This window comes from Petaurus breviceps, unplaced genomic scaffold (assembly GCF_028583685.1).
Source record: "Petaurus breviceps papuanus isolate PSGF00001 unplaced genomic scaffold, PetGlider_PUasm1.0 90638, whole genome shotgun sequence".
In the NCBI taxonomy this organism is placed as follows: domain Eukaryota; kingdom Metazoa; phylum Chordata; class Mammalia; order Diprotodontia; family Petauridae; genus Petaurus; species Petaurus breviceps.
This window is the reverse complement of record NW_027187295.1, coordinates 1,161,319-1,173,861: the sequence shown is the minus strand read 5'-3', so window position 1 is coordinate 1,173,861 and position 12,543 is coordinate 1,161,319. Positions and strand designations below refer to the sequence as shown.

At 33.9% G+C, this 12,543-nt stretch overlaps 1 pseudogene; it reads left to right on the top strand.

Moving 5' to 3' along the window:
• The window catches only part of LOC138143303 (eukaryotic translation initiation factor 4B pseudogene), a 72,363-nt pseudogene extending 60,224 nt beyond the window's left edge, over positions 1-12,139 (top strand).
• Positions 12,140-12,543: the final 404 nt, after the last annotated feature.

The following is a 12,543-nucleotide window of genomic DNA, read 5'->3' as shown; positions in this document are numbered from 1 at the left end:
TGCAAATTCTGTTTATTATGAATTTTGATTTTTAATAGCAAATCATTTTGATGATTACTTTTTCATTGTATAACCTGATATCTAGAAATTCTAGGGCACTTTATTTCCCACTTAAGATTACTGATTTTCTGTTTCTCTGGATTAATTTAATTCTCATTTTTTTCTAGTTCTATAAAATATCTCTATTGCTGGTGGATTGGCATGACACTGAATAAATAAATTAATTTAAAAACTATTGTCTATTTATTATGTTAACTGAGTCTAAAAATGATCAGTTAATATGCTTTCAATAATTTACATTTATCACTTTGCATAAAGCATGATCCATAGTTAAGTTCTTATAGAAGTTGAAGTACTTTAGACATTGTATAGATATGCTAATTTGAATTTATTTTCTCTTACCCTGTTGAATTTTGTTGAAAATATGCAGAAATGCAAATGGCTTATGTGTATTTGTTTTGTATCTGGAGCTTTATTGGTTATTGTTTTTTTCCTATTATTTGTTTATTTTGTATTTTATTTTTCCCCAGGTACATATAAAAGAAAATCTTTACATTATTTTTTTAAACTGTCAGTTCCAAATTCTCTCCCTTCTTCCCTTCCCAAACACTCCTCATTGAGAAGGCAAGCAATTCAATTTACATCATGTAGGTGTAGCCATGCAAAACATTACCATAACATCCATGTTGTGAATGAAAACAGACAAATAAAACTCATAAATCTGTATTCAGATGCCTTCAGGTCTTTCTCTGAGGATGTATAGCATTTTTCATCATAAGTCCTTCAGAACTGTCTTGGATCATTGCATTACTGAGAATAGCTAAATCACTCCCAGCTGATCATCTTACAATATTGCTATTACTTTGTACACAGTGCACTTCACTTTGCATTTATAGTTGCTGTTTTTTTTTTTGAGAGCATACTGTTCATCATCCCTTTATTTTGTTTAATATTAGACAAATACTTGAGCTAAAAATACATAATAATAAAAGAAAAAGAAGCATTATAATCTTAAATACTGAATTTAATATAAAAGAAAAAGTTAAAAAGCATATTGTATACAGCAGCACATTGGAGAGGATTTAGAATATATAGCAATAACTTACCATTCCAAGAATGCCTTCATATTAAATACTGTACATTATGCTGAAAGCTGTTCTTTTTTTCTTTGTTGTCTTGTGGGTTTCCTTTTGTTTTCTGATGTACACTTTTTTTTAATAAGCAATTGGGGTTAAGTAACTTACTCAGGGTTACATGGCCAGTTATTTCTGGGTGGATGCTAAGTGTCTGAGCCCGGATTCGATCCCAGGTCATCCTGAGTCTGGGGCTGGTGCTCTTATTCACTGTGCTACCTGGCCACCCCTGCTGTACACTTTTTCTTTGTTATTTTTCTCCCTTCCTCTCCCTACCCTGTACCCCAAGACTACAATTGAGCATGGATATATTTATATATAGGTATGAATATATACATACACATATACATATATACATATAAATATACATATATCTATGTGCACACACAAATATATATGCATAAGCAAATATATGCTGTCCCTAAGAGATTCTACTCCTAATATTGTTTTTGTTTGTGCATACTCATCATTTCTTATAACACAATATATGCCACCATAATCACATAAATAATTTGTTAGCCATTCCTCAATTAATAGGCATGTGCTAAAAGTCTAATTCTTTGCCCAAAGAAAAGAATTGCTATAAATATTTTTGTACATATAGATCCTTTTCCTTGCTGGGTTTTTAAAATCTCTTTTAGGATACAGACCTAGTAGTGGTATTGCAGGGTCAAAGGGTATGCGTGATTTTATAGCCTTTTGCATGGGTCCAAATTGCTGTACAAAATAGCTGAATCAGTTCACAACTCCACCAAAAATGAATTGTTTCATTTTCTCATATCCCTTGCAACATTTCTCATTTGCCTTTTCTGTCCTATTAGCCAATCTAATAGGTATGAAGTATTACCTTGTGATTGTTTTATTGCATTTGTTGCAATTATTGTTCTAATTTTCATTTCTCCAATCAATAGTGAGTTAGAATAATTTTTATATGGCTATAGATAGCTTTGATTACATCATCTGAAAATTAATCATATCTTTTGATCATTTACTAATTGGGCAATGGCTCTAACTTTTATAAATTTTACTCAGTTCTCTGTATGTTTGATAAATAAGACCTGTATCAGAGAAACTTGCTTCAATTTTTTTTAAGTTACTATAGTTAATTATATTTCTTTCCTTCCTTTACCCATATGTATTGTGTTCTTTTTCTCCCTTCACCCTGTCCCTCTGCAAAAATGTTTGATTCTGACTAGTCCTACCATAATCTGTCTTTCCTCCTATCACTCCCCCTCCCCATCTTATCCCCTTCCACTCTGACTTGCCTATAGGGTCACATTGATTTCTATCCCCAATTGTGTGTGTATGTTATTCCTTCTTTGAGACAATTCTGATGAGAGCAAAACTCACTTCACCTTCTCCCCTCCTCTCAACTGTACAACCTTTTTTTTATCTTTTTTATATGAAATAATCTACCACATTATACCTTTATCTACACTTTCTCCCAGTACATTCCTTTCTCTCCCCTTAATTTGATATTTTTAGATTTCATCCTTTCATATTCAACTCACATCTGTGTCTTCTGTCTACATATACTCATTGTAACTACCTTGAAAATTAGAAAATTCTTATGAGTTACAAATATCATCTTCCCATGTAGGAATGTAAAACTTATTAAGTCCCTTAAGACTTCCCTTTCCTGTTTAAGTTTTTATGATTCTCTTGAGTTTATATTTCAAAGCAAAAATTTCTGTTGAGCTCTGGTCTTTTCTTCAAGAATGTTTGAAAGTCCTCTATCTCATTGAATATCCATTTTTTCCCAGTATGATTATACTCAATTTTCTTGAGTAGGCGATTCTTGGTTGTAATCCTAACTCCTTGTAAGGGGAATGTAAATGTTTAAGATCTTCCCTGCCCCTAGGCTAAAGGGCACCTGGAGCCTGGGGTGGGAGGCTTGTTTTTCAGTAGATACTTCTTGATTGGCCAGTGAGTCAATAAGGTTGTTACATTCTCTGAGCCAGGAGAAGGCTATATAAGCCCTAATGTGTAGCTTTGTTTTGGTGCTCACTTTGAGAAGTGTTCTGTGATTTGATAAGATGAAACTCTGGGAAGCCGTTGTCCAGGGCCCCATGGCTTTGAAACCCAGATGTTGATTTGGTATGGATGTAATGGTTGGACAGTTTGGAAAACTGTCTACTTGATCTGTTTTCTGTCTTGATAATTCTGTCTGTATATTCTGAAGTTCAGGGTGCTGACCTTTTTCCACTGAACTAGGTAAATGATACATATTTGACTGATTAAAGTAAGCTTGTTAACCCATTTTGAGTTGCTTTCCTTTAACAAAGCAGATCCAAGAACCTGTGTTGGCAGACACCCTGGGGACGCTGGGGTGCTTGCTGCTACACTCCTTTACCTTCTGGAATATCATATTCAAAGCCTTACAGTCCTTTAATGTTTAAACTATGAAATCTTGTCTTATAATGACTATAGCTGCACAATACTTGATTTTTTTTCTGACTGTTTGCAATATATTCTCCTTGACCTAGGAACTCTGAAATTTGGTTATGATAATCCTGACAATGTTAATTTTGGAATATCTAAAGATGATTGGTGGATTCTTTCAATTTCTATGTTACCTTCTTTTTCAAAAATATTTTGGGTAGTTTCCCTTGATAATTTCTTGAAAAAATGATGCCTAGGCTCTTTTTTGATCATGGCTTACAGGTAGACCAATAATGTGCTCAGATGAATTTTATAATTTTCTATAAATTTCTTGCTCTATAAAATAATTTAGGTAGTTTGATTGGTATGGCACTGAATAAGTAAATTATATCATGCAGAATTTTCATTTTTGTTATATTGGTTCAGCCTACCCATGAGTAATTGATATTTTTCCAATTCTTCATATTTGACTTCATTTATGTGATTAGTGGATTAGTGTTTTAAATTTTGTTAAAATTTTTACTGCATGTGTCTTGGCTGGTAGATTCCCAAGTATTTTATATTGTTTACACTTACTTTAAATGTAATTTATCTATTTCCTCCAAGATTTAGTTGGTCATATAAAGAAATGCTGATAATTTATGTGGGTTTACCTTGTATCCTGCAACATTGCTAAAGATATTTTAGTGTATGAAATTTAATTTGTTTCTGATTAATGATAAAAAATGATGTTCACACACACAGCAGTGATGGTGGAGAAATATCATTAGAGGGATTTTTCTTTACTTGCTTCAATTAAGCACTTATGTTTCTGTAAAAGAAGGAAATAAAAGGAATCTTTAAAAAATCAAACATTCTAACACAATACAACCCAATGATATAATAATGTGATACTTACATGCAAAGGAATGACAGGAGGAAAATATGTAAAGTCTTTATTTTCTGTAATTAAGCTATTATGTTCCTATAACAGCAAAAACCTTTGTATGTACAGTAAAAAACATTGAAATTCCTAACATACAATAGTTTCAAATATGAGCCAAGGTGTTTCTGTCAGTGTTTATTGGAGTCATGTGACATGACAGAATGAGCAGTGCAAAGTGAAATTAAGATTGATCCATTCCCTTTTATCTTCCTGTCCTTCCCCTCCATTTTAAGAGTTTTCTCTTGCCTCTTTCATAGGAGCTATTTCACCCTATTCTATCTCTCCCTATCTTCTCTCATTTTATTCCTCATTCACCTCTTAATTTTTTTGGATGTCATCCCTTCCTACTCAATTGATCCTGTGCCTTCTGTATTTGCACACACACACACACACACACACATATTCCCTTCCACTATCCTCATACGGAGAAGAGTCTCATGAGTTACAATTTTCCTTTTTCCATGTAGGAATGTAAATAGTTCAACTTTAATAAGCTCCTTATTATATCTTTTTCCTGTTTACCTTCTCGTGCTTCTCTCTCTTTGTGTGTGTGTGTGTGAGTTTATTTTTATTTGTAAGTGAAATTAGAACTTTTAACTATTAATACAAATGCCAAGATACTGCACAAACATCCACAGGTACTTTTTTTATCACTTTTTACATATATACTGTTTATCATTTTAAATAACACTCCTGTTATTGCTATGTTTTATATAATTTTAATAAGCATAGGTGCTATATTTTGTCAAAAAAAAGCTTTTTTCAGCATCAATTGAGATATTCATATTATTTCTATTGGTTTTGTCATTGATGTAGTCATTTATGCTGATAATTTGACTAATATTTAATCGACCTTGTATTCCTGGTGTAAATTCTACTAATGTATAATCCTTGTGATAGAGTGCTGTAATTCCCTTGCTAGAATTTAGTTCAAATTTTTTTGCATTAATATTAATTTGGGATATTAGAAAGACAAATTAGTGATGCAAGAAAATCATGAAAACTGAGGTAAGCATTTTCTAAAGGAGACACAAAAAATGCTAATGAAAACAAAACACTAACCCAAATGGCAAAAGAGAACAAAAAAGCCAATGAGGAGAAGAACACCTTAAAAAGTAGAATTGGCCAAATCTAAAAGGAGGTCCAAAAGCTCACTGAAAAAAATACTTCCTTAAAAATTAGAATGGAGCAAATGAAACCTGGTTACTCTATGAGAAATCAGGAAATTGTAAAACAAAACAAAAGAATTAAAAAAGACGATATGAAATATTTCATTGGAACACAACTGACTTGTAAAATAGACCCACAAGAGGGAATTTTAAAATAATGGACTGCTTGAAAGTCACGATGAAAAAGATAGCCTAGACATCAACTTTCAAGAAATTATCAAGGAAAACTGCCTTTATATTCTAGAACAAGAGTGGGAAATAGAAATTGAAAGAATCCATCAATCACCTCTTGAAAGAGTTCCCAAATAGGGAAATCCTAGGAATGTTGTACCCAAATTTGAAAATTCCCAGGGCAAGAAGAAAATATTGCAAGCAATCAGAAAGACATAATTTAAGTATTTTGGAAACACAATCAGGATAACACAATATTGAGCAGCTTCTACATCAAAGGATCAGAGGGATTGGATAATGATATTCTGGAGGCCAAAAGAGTTAGGATCAAAACCAAGCATCACTTACCTAGAAAAACTGAGTATAACCCTTTGAGGGTGGGGGGTAGGGATGAATGTGCAATGAAATAGAGGACTTTTAACCATTCTGGATGAAAAGACAAGAGCTGAACAGAAAACTTGGCCTTCAAATATAAAAATCAAAATAAGTATGTAAAGGTAAACAGGAAAGAGAAATTAGAAGGGACTTATTAAATTTGAACTGTTTACATTCTTATATGGAAATATAGTTTTATTTCATAAGACCTTTTTCAGCATTAGGGTAGTTGGAGCGAACAGGGTGAGTTTAACATGAAGGGATGATATCTAAAAAATAAAATTAAAGGGTCATAGAAAAATGTGCTGGGAGAAGGGAAAAGAGAGAAATAGAATGGGGTAAATTATTTCACATAAAAAGTCAAGAAAAAGCTTTTAGCATGGAGGAGAAGAAGGGGGAGGTTATGTGAATGAGAAAATGGGAATGAGTGAATCTTTCATCAGATTTGGCTTAAGGAGAAAATAACATACACGCTCAATTGGATATGGAAATCTATCTTACCCTACAGGAAAATAGGGGGGAAGTGGATGAGAAAGGGGGGGAGGTAATGATAGAAGAGAAGCCATATGGGAGGAGGAGTAATAATAAGCAAACAATTTTGAGGAGGGACAGGATAAAAGGAGAGAACAGAGTAAATAACTGTGTGGCATAAGATGTAGGGAAATACAGTTAGTCTTTCAAAATATGACTCTTACATATGTGTCTTGCATAACTACTCATGGATAACCTATATTGAATTGCTTGCCATCTTAGTAAGCAAGGATGATTAGGAACAAAGGGAAAGAATGTGGAACTCAAAGTTTTAAAAATTGTTGTTAGAAATTGCTTTTACATGGGACTGGGAAATAAGGTAAACAGTCAATGGGCTATAGAAATCTATCTTTCCATACAGGAAAATGGAAGACAAGGGGATAAGAGAAGGGAGGGGATGATAGAAGGGAAGGTAGATTCTGGAAGGGGTAATCATAATGCACACCATCTTGAGTTTTGGGTGGGGGAGACAGGGAGAAAATATTGAACTCAAAATCTTCTGGAAGTGAATGTTGAAAACTAAAAATAAATTAATTAATTATAGAAAAACAAGATTTATTTTCTTCAGTGAATTTTTGTACCTCTTTTTCATTTGGTCAGTTATGCTTTTTATAGTCTTATTTTCTTCAGTCAGGTTTTATACCTCTTTTTTTTTTACCATTTTACCAAACTATATTTTCTTTCATTTTCTAAATTTTTATTTATTATTTTTTGTATTTTCTTTTTGTAATTTTTGCATTGCTTATATTTCTTTTTTACATTTTCCTCTACCACTCTTATTTGATGCTTTTGCTCTTTTATGTTTTCTTTAGCATATTTCCTAGGAATTTAGCAATTTAGCAAACAGGAATTTACCAAAAAATATTAGCAATTTTCCAAGGAATTTTTGTTTGCTTTTGCCAAACTATATATTTCTTTAATGTTTTTTTCTTGTAAATTTATTAATTTCATTATCTTCTGAGTTTTGTTCTTGAGTTTCCATATTACCATATCTGCTTTTTATGATCCTGTTTTTGTTTGGTTGTTTCTTATTTTTTCCAGCCTTTCTAATTATTCACTATATTTTTGTATCTCATGTAGAATATATAAACCCACATATTGAGGACACTGTTTATGTAAATTATTGAGATGGAGATTCCGGTGAATACAAATATTTTAAATCATGATGGTTACCCTCAAGGTTTTTATCTATAATATGGTAGATATTACATAATTAAGTAAAGATAACACATTTATATGGAACTTCTAAATATCTGAAGTGCTCTCTTCATATCAACCCTTTGAAAAGGTAGTGCAAGTACTTTTATCTCACTTTTATACATGAGAAAAATGAGGCCCAGAGGAGTTAAATGGCTCTTTCATCATTGCTTATTTAATAATGGTTGGGATGCAGGTCTTCTGACTCCATTTCTTTTGTTCTTTCCACATCTATAGACCATGTTCTATATATCTAAATAGTTATGGTTAGAGTGGGTTAATCACCACATGCATCATATAGTCTATTAATTCTAGCATGATCTGTGCCTGTCATAAGTATTGTATATTTCAATATAGCTTTATCTCCTAGAATGCATTATGATGATAAATGTATTTCCAAGCAATTGGTAAAAATGAATCTCTGATTTTGTCTTTGGTTTATTTTGAAAACATTTTATGGGGTATAAATAAAGAGAAGCAAGATCATTGAGATGGGTAATTTCAGGATTTAAATCCACACCTTTTGGTTATTCGTTCTCTGAGATGACATATCTCTGGAGTAGCAATGTACTTCTTATAATAACTATATCCAAAAAGAATATCACCTAAATTCATAAGTAGCTGGTACATATAAAAAATACTTTCCTCTCAGTCAACAATTAGGTTCAAGTTATCCTTGGTACTGATATCTTCAAAAAACAAAGATTAGCAGCAATAAATGTTATGAGATATCAGAAAAGTTATTAATCAAAGTGGGTTGAAGTTACACACAAAGCTTAAAGTGGAATTAAAATAGGGGATGGGAAAGATGAAAAAAATTGTTTGGAAGAGATAAGAGGGAGGATATATTTGATGGGGTAGCTACATGTTGTAAGAGGTGAGGATGTGCATATAAGATAATAACTTAATAGTAACTTAAGTAGAAAGTAAGAGTTATGAGACATAAGACTGGATAGTCAATTGAATGAAATATAAAATTAGAGGCAATGTGGATATATGTATATGAATCAACAATCAAGAATTCATCCAGTGTATACAATGTGCCAAGCACTGGGGGTGCTAGAGATACAAGTGCAATAAATACCACAATCTGTCCAATAAATCATCCATTCAGCTATCAAATTCAAATTCCTAAAACACAGATATAGCCAATAAAGTTCACTGCATCCCAATCACCATCAGAAACAATATAAAAACCATTGGAATTTTACTTGGCTCCTTTCTACCTTTCTGGGTTTTTGTATCTAATTTCCTTCCATGTATTTTGTTATCGAGTGACATTGGCCTCCTTGCTTGGCAAATAGTCAGTACATGAAAAATGCTAGCTGACTGATGGACTTATACAATTCACACCCCTTCTACCTCTACATCTATGATCCTATGTATGAACATCGAAAGGGAAATGTCACAAACATGGGAAGAAGTGAAGGTCACATTAGAAGACAGGGTTGGATACATTGCTTCAGTTTCATTGGTATATAAAAAATAAACCTTGACACTTATAATACATGAGAATGAGTTGCTGAAATTGTCACATGAGCGACTACAGAGAAAGAGAACAATAATACTATGGACTTGGAGAATCACAATAAGAGAATGGATGGAGGGAAAAGAATTGAAAATGGAGAGAGAAGAAAAGGTCTACTTAAAAAGGAATAAGAGAGTTGTGTCCTTGAAACCCAGGGTAGAGTTTCAAGAAGAAGTGATTCATAGTGTAAAATTCTTAAAATTATTTTAAAAGACTAAAGCAGGAAGAAATCCATTTTATTTGGCAAAAAATGAATGAAATCTTCCAAAAAAAAAGCTGGATTAGGAGATAAAGAAAGAAGCCATCTTTAGGAGGCTTAAAGAGGGATTGTTTATTATTTTATAGCACTCATTGAAAAAGGAAAGCTGTCAGTGAGTGTAAGGTAACAGATGGCACTGTGTCTGGAAGTGATAGAATGTTTAAACATTTAAAAGGTGGCAGGTGACACTATACGTATGTGGACACAAAAGGGAAAAATTAAAGATACTAGAGAGAGAAATCATTGTAGGGCAATGTTCAACAGAAATAGGCAAAAGATGGCAGTTGGGTTAAGAAGTTAGTTTTAGAAAGGATAGAGGTGATTTTTCCAAGGAAAATCAATCATGAGAAGTCATGTAGAGACAAGGATGAATTTAGGTGGAGAAGAGAGTAAATGTAAGTCTCCTTATGGGGTATTGTCTTGAAGTAGGAGGTGAGGTCAATTATTTAGAATGAAGTTTTAGAACCATATAATGATTTCTAAACAGTAATTAGTCCCCTAAGTCAGTAATAAAGGCTTTAAAGCACTGAAGAAATGGTCATGTGTAGACAGCAGGGTGATTTTTTTCTTCCATCAAAAAGTTATAAATACCAAAAACAAGCTAATGGAATCAATAAATCAAAATTTGACAATAATAACTCAAATTATGTAGACATTTAAGTCCAGTAATATGTTTTTCTCACAACAGTTCCCTGAGTTAGATAATGCAACTATCTTTATCCATATTTTACAAATGAGATAATTGAAACCTTAAGAGTTTAAATTATTTTCAGTGATTATACAGTTAGCAAATGGCTAGGCCAAGATTTTAAAACAAATATTTAAACATTCTAACTCCAAATATTTTAACTTCTAAGTCTTGTGCTCTATCCATTATGCTTATCTCTAACAAAAAAAAAAATGCATTCTAGGCAATAAACATTGAAATTTGTGAATTTGAAATCCTGGCATTACATGTTCTCCAAATTGTCTCCATTCTTACTTTATATATTAGAAATATTAGACTTGATAACTGATTGGATATAAGGGGTCAATGGGACTAGGGAATCTAGGATGCCAAGGCAGTACATTGCAGAGAATGTTTGATTTGGAGGAAGACATGAGTTCAACTTTCCCCCAACACTTACTAGCCATGTGACATTGAGCAAATCAATTAACTTCTTTCAATCTCTGTTTCCTTATTTGTAAAATATGGGTCATAACAGAATCTACCTCACAGGGTTGATGTGAGGATTTAATCAAGTAATGTATGTAAACCACTTTATAAAGTTTATTAAGGTTTTGCGAAAAGTGTTAGTTATGATTATGATTGTCCTTTCCTGCCTTCATAGACCATGTGTCACATAACCTTATCCCTGAGACATTCAGATAAAAGTCATTTATCTCTTCTTAATTTTTTTTTCTTAGCATTTAGTCTAGCTGGAGCACAATCATTCCATGCTCCTGGGACTTATACTCTCACTTGCATCAGTCACTAATGTCCATGGCTATTAAGATAGACGAGATGATCGGTCATGGAACTCAAGAGATGATTAAAGCCGAGATGATTTTAGGCATGAAGATAGAGGTCCCCCCCTCCCAGAGACCCAAACTGCATCTGAAGCCTCGGAGTGCCCCCAAAGATGAAGATTCATCATCTAGCACCTCGCAGTCTAGCCGAACTGCCTCCATCTTTGGGAGAGCAAAGTCAGTGGACACAGCTGCTAAGGAACGAGAAGTAGAGGAACAACTACAAAAGGAACAAGAAAAAGTACAGTGTCAGCGGGAGGAGCCGAAACAAGATACCCAAGTTGGCGAAGTGAGGAAACTCAGGAACGATCAAGGATAGAAAGTGAATCTTCACAGACTGGGAATACAGCTCCATCTGGCAGAAACACATGAAGGAGGGAGAGTGAGAAATCCCTAGAAAATGAAACACTCAACAAGAAAGAGGACTCTCAGTCTCCAACTTCCAAGCCTTCTGAATCAGATCAGCTTCCCTTAAAGGTGATGGCTGCGTCCCCACCAAAGGAAAACTCCAGGTAAAACGGAGCTCCAATCCTCCTGCCGGATCGGATCGCAGAGCTCAGACTCCTCAGAGCAGCAGTCTCTCACAAGTGGTGGAGGAAAGGTAACATCCCAGCAGTCTGAGGAAGGACCAGCTAATATTTCAAGGAAGCAGATGAGTATAAGGTAGATGGGGTGAGTGTGCTGAAAGGCCAAAGTGGGAACTCCAAACGTGGTCCAGTGGATGGAGGAAGTAAAGACCATTGGAAGGATCCTGATAGGAAAGATGGCAGAAGAGATCAAGATTCAAGACATGCATCTGAGCCAAAGAAAACTGAAGAAAATCCGGCCTCTAAATTCAGTTCTGCAAGCAAGTACGCAGCTCTCTCTGTTGATAGTGAAGATGAAAATGAGGGCAAAGATTACAACGAATAAACCTCCACGTCTGTGCTTTCTCCCTGTCTCTCGCCAACCTGAAACATTCAAGAGCAAATCAAACCTCTATCCAGGCAAGACAAAAAAAAAAACTCACCATCTCCTGGGGGAAGGGGGGGGGGGAGAGGGAAGATGAGAAGAAGCTGGGAAAGATCCACAACAATCAGATTACATTGTGCATTTCTAGACATTTCTGAAATTATTCCCTGGATATATTCTATGTTTCAACCAAACATGACTATTGGGTTTAGTCAATACCAAAATTCATTTAGTCCTCCCCTTCATTTTAGAATCCCTGGCCAACTTCAAGGATCAGATCAGGCTCACCTCTTATGAATATGTGAAGTTGAGGATCATTAAAGGCTCATGGCTTAGATGATCCTCTTCTCCACATAATCTTCTTTTTATCTCTGTGAATACATTGCCTTCCACAATAGAACAGAAGCTCATTG